General features: G+C 39.3%; 1 pseudogene across 1 annotated transcript in view; it reads right to left on the bottom strand.

Moving 5' to 3' along the window:
- Nucleotides 1-5,000, bottom strand: part of LOC144973850 (uncharacterized) — a 38,019-nt pseudogene that overhangs the window by 4,048 nt on the left and 28,971 nt on the right. Inside the window, exons 14-15 of the transcript XR_013645625.1 lie at nt 2,369-2,460; nt 871-984 (exon numbers count right to left, since the gene is read on the bottom strand). The product of XR_013645625.1 is annotated as an uncharacterized LOC144973850 (transcript). The remainder of the gene's footprint in view (nt 1-870; nt 985-2,368; nt 2,461-5,000) is intronic.

The following is a 5,000-nucleotide window of genomic DNA, read 5'->3' as shown; positions in this document are numbered from 1 at the left end:
TCGCTACTCATCCCCACCCCCATACACCAACCCCTATCTCTATGAGTTGTACACACTTCCATGCAATGCCATCACAGTCACAAACAGCATCATCGCTACTCATCCCCACCCCCATACACCAACCCCTATCTCTATGAGTTGTACACACTTCCATGCAATGCCATCACAGTCACAAACAGCTTCATCGCTACTCATCCCCACCCCGATACACCAACCCTTATCTCTATGAGTTGTACACACTCCCATGCAATGCCATCACAGTCACAAACAGCTTCATCGCTACTCATCCCCACCCCCATACACCAACCCCTATCTCTATGAGTTGTACACACTCCCATGCAATGCCATCACAGTCCCAAACAGCTCCATCGCTACTCACCCCACCTCCATACACCAACCCTTATCTCTATGAGTTGTACACACTTCCTCATTGCTACCCGACACATCGCTTTTGGCTTGGCCTTGATCTCTTTGCACACAAATCATGACAACTACCTATTTAATATGTTCCAGTAGTTTTGCTAGCTTTCAATTAGAGTTTCATCAGTTTCAGTACAGATACAATTTAATCAACTATCTAGGTTGATCACAATACAAGTTTACGAAAAAGATTAAGATAAACCTTTCTAAAGATAAGCATATTTTCTGGTCCTGATCAGTTTATTTTAAGCCTAGTCCGCAGCACTTGTTTCAGAACTTTACCAATTGCTTTTATACAACAAGGTGGTATATTTTTCTTTAGGGTATGAAAAAGGTTCGGTTTTCTTCTCATTTAGGCTGAGAGCATTTTTCTCACTTGCAGTCACAATGTTATCTACGAAATAACGAATTATATACTATTTAGAAAACATGATTGCTTGACATTCTTACCAGGTTTGATATAAAAAAGAGCAGCAAGCTTTTCCTCCGATTCCAGTGTGTCATTCATCAACATCTCTATAATTTGACTCACAGTCGATTCTGTAGCCTGATTTGCAAAGCCAGCTGGAACAAATACATTAAGAAATCAATATTATAATTACTATTATTATTATTATTACTATTATTATTGTTATCATAATAATAATAATAATAATAATAATAATAATAATAATAATAATAATAATAATAATAATAATAATAATAATAATAATAATAATAATAATAATAACAATAATAATAATAATAATACAATTTAACCCATAAAAGGCGAGATTCAATCTTACTTTAACCTAACACCAGATCTTAGTCTTAATGTTATCATTAACAATAACAGACAAGCTATGCGATTATAGCTTAATTGGTGGAAACGATTTATTCTGCATTAACAATAAGGAAATTATTATCTGGATGAAGAAAAAAATAAGGTTAAAATTGCAGGAATCATGCATCGTAAAGCACTTCCGTAGCACCCTTTTGATTTACGTCATCAGGTGACCCATTGATTCTTTCATCTTCCCCAATACCCCCCTCTCTCTCTCTCTCTCTCTCTCTCTCTCTCTCTCTCTCTCTCTCTCTCTCTCTCTCTCTCTCTCTCTCTCTCTCTCTCTCTCTCTCTCTCTCTCTATCTCTATCTCTCTCTCTTGTCATAGTGTCATCCCTTCCCCTTGGCTTCTCACGGTGAAACGAAAACATTCAGCTCGGTTTGCAAACACATGTAGGATTTGTCTCTCACTCGGCCTAGGCTAATGGTTTAAAAAACAAGACATCGGGTAGTGGGTGTCTGGCCAAGTTAATCAGGCATTTGGCCGTCTGGCAGCCCAGCTACTGCTTACGTTTATTCATACTGCAACCACCATTGAGTACAGACGATACAAGTTATTTTGCATTTTACTTTATTTGTTTTCAACGTTAAATTGTGTATTATTGTGCTGACGAAGGGTTTGTACCTGAAACGTCCATTGTCTGTTTAGTTCCCATACAAAGCCTCTCCATTTTCACTCTTTCGTTAGTATTTTTACGTTCTGCCTATAACACACAAACACACACACACTCAAATGGGGGAGGGGTGGGGGGGGGGGGGGGGGGGGGGGGAGAGAAGGGTGAAAGAAATCAAGATCATAAGTTACTGTGCACCAAGCTCAATGCCACTTTTGCCCCTTCATCCCAAAGCTCAGTACAAGGTTACCTTGTACGCAGATCCCGATGCTAGGTGCCCGGTTACCGTGTATGTAGACACTCCGATACTAAAATACAATCACCCAAAGATGATTTAAAGAAAAAAATAATAAAATAACATCGACATACCTGAAAACTTTTGATCTAAAAAAAATGTCTCTACAATTGGAACAACCTAGCTGCTGATGTATCAAGTTTCTGTGCAATATTGAAGACACCACCAGTAACTCAGACACAATTCTGCTAGTCTGCAAATTAATAGTAAACTCACTTCTTTGAAGACGGTCCCATACTTGAGTCCTCAAACTAGATTGTTGCTGGCTCTCACTGTCTTTATTCATATCTGGTGTCTCTGTTATCATATAAAAATTTTTTTAACAGCAAGTTTAAAAATTCACCAATTCTATCAAGGTTATTATAGATAGATGAATACATAAAGTTAAAGAGACAAGTGAACAACTAAATTTTGAGTTTATTGGATCTTCATCTAAACAAAATTTATTGTATCCTGGATTCCAGGACACTGTGAGATACTTGGAAATCAGATCGCTGACCAACTGGCAAAGGCAGGCAGTCGCATGCAGCAACCCTCCCCAATGTACTCAACAGGAGAAATTAACAAAATGGCCAAATTTATCCAGTCTCAGAGATGGAGAGAGAAGCACCCAGAATACAACATGAATAACGCAAATCAAGGTGCTCGACAGAAAGGAACAGGTCCTCATCTTCAGACTGAGAACTGGACACAACCTGCTATCATCCTCTTTCATTTCTTCACACTCTCTCTTTCTCTCTCTCTCTCTGTCTCTCTCTCTCTCTCTCTCTCTCTCTCTCTCTATCTATCTACCTATCTATCTATCTATCTATCTATCTATCTTTCTATCTATCTATCTTTCTATGTATCTATCTATCTCTTCTGATTTCTTCCTCTTTTGTTTTCTTAAAAACCCTTCTCTCTCTTTATCTATCTCTCAATTTTATTCTCCCCTCCCCCTCCCTCTTTCTTTCTTGACTTCTGTCACATTTCTTTTCTCCTTGTCTCTCATTCTTCTTCCTCTCTCTTTCTTTCTCTTTCATATTTCCCCCCATAAATCTCTTATGTTCCCTATTGTCGGGTTGTCTCTCGCTCCTTTTCTATCTATTCCTCTATTTCGTCGTCGTCGTCTCTCTCTCTCTCTCTCTCTCTCTTTCTTTCTTTCTTGCTTCCCCCCACCTTGTTCTCCAATTTCCTGTCTTTTCCTTCTCTTTATATAGCTCATCCTCCTCTTTTATTCTGGCACCCTCTCTCTTTCTCCCTTTGTCTGTCCCCCCCCCTCTCTCTCTCTCTCTCTCTCTGACTCTGCCTTTCTCTCTCTCTCTCTATCTATCTATCTGACTCTGCCTTTCTCTCTCTCTCTATCTCTATCTATCTATCTATCTGTCTATCTATCTATCTGTCTATCTTTCTCTATGTCTGAGTGGTCTCAAACGCGTTTCATCTGGATATGGTATCAAATACTCCTCTCCTTTCACATTCTCTGATCCATTATTGTTTTTAAAAAAGGAAAAGGAAAAAAAATAACAAAAGGGGACGACACAGAAACATCCCACCCCGCGACTGCAACATCATAAATTAAAACCAATCCCTCTCACTCCACCCCCCCCCCCCCCCTCTTTAAAAAAACACACACTTCCTGGCCGCCTGTATAACTTAGAGTTGCCAACCACCGAAGAATTAAAATACATTCGGAAGACCTAAAGTTTTCGTAGTGAGCTTGCTATGGCAATTAAGGTAATGATTAGAGATCTTGAGGCGGTGGCGGTGGTGGGAATCATGGATGTAGAGAGAAAGAAGAAGAAGAAGAAGACCACGAAAGAGAGGATCTGATAGAGAAGGAGCTAGAGACAACCCGACAGAGGAAACAAAGAAAATGTGAAATAAGGAAGAAGAATGTGCCGCTATGTGGTCTTGTGGTATGACACTCGCTTTCGGATCGGATTGGAAAATCCTGGGTTCGAGCCTCACTCGGCGCATAGTTGAGTCCACTCTTACCGTACTCAGGTTTAAAATAAGTACCAGGCCGTTAACTGCGTTGTTCTGTCTGAAAAAATGTAATATCGCCTAACAGACATCATGTAGGATGTTAAGTGTTGCTGTTGGCCTGTGACACCCTGTAAAGCGCTTTGAGACTTCGAGCGGATATTGCGCTATATAAAAACTCTCGTTAGTATTTGTGACAATGATAGCAGTGATGTTATTCTTGTTTCGATGATGAAATGATGGTAGTGGTGATGTCACTGATCAAGAAGCTAGAGTGATAAAGTTGATGGCAATGGTGACGCTATAGTGTTCGCGTATGTTATTGATATTTAAAATGATTGTTTCCTAGAGTGGTGGTGGCTGAGATGATAGTTATGATTTTGCTAGTGATGGCAATAATTGATATGACCATGGTAATGGTAGGTATAATGCTGTGGTGGTGATATTGATTGTGGTGCTGATGATACTTATGATATTGTGCAAATGATGGTGGTAGCGATTCTGATGGTAATGATAATGTTGTAAAAGTGCTTGTGGTAGTGATGGTGATGGTTTTAAAATTGACGTGGATCGACGTGCAATTATTTTTAGGTCTGATAACCATTTCCTTATGGGCTCATTCTTGTAATAGAAATCTTTTAAAAAATGACGCAAAATACATTATACAACAATGTTAAACCAGGCCCATAAGTGGATTCGGATGTCAGACCTGCGTGTTTGTTAACCTACAATGCAGCACAAATCCCTTTCGAAACGGTATTCTTTTTTCCACTATAATACAATAAGTCGAATGCTTGGCAGGTCTGTATCACTGCGTACATAGACACGTTAGTTGTAATAATATCTATTGAAATACCACCTTGAGTGGCGATAAGCCAAATTA

This window comes from Berghia stephanieae, chromosome 5, assembly GCF_034508935.2.
Source record: "Berghia stephanieae isolate SIO BIC M18660-M18661 chromosome 5, UCSD_Bste_1.3, whole genome shotgun sequence".
NCBI lineage: Eukaryota > Metazoa > Mollusca > Gastropoda > Nudibranchia > Aeolidiidae > Berghia > Berghia stephanieae.
This window is presented reverse-complemented; position numbering and strand designations above follow the sequence as displayed.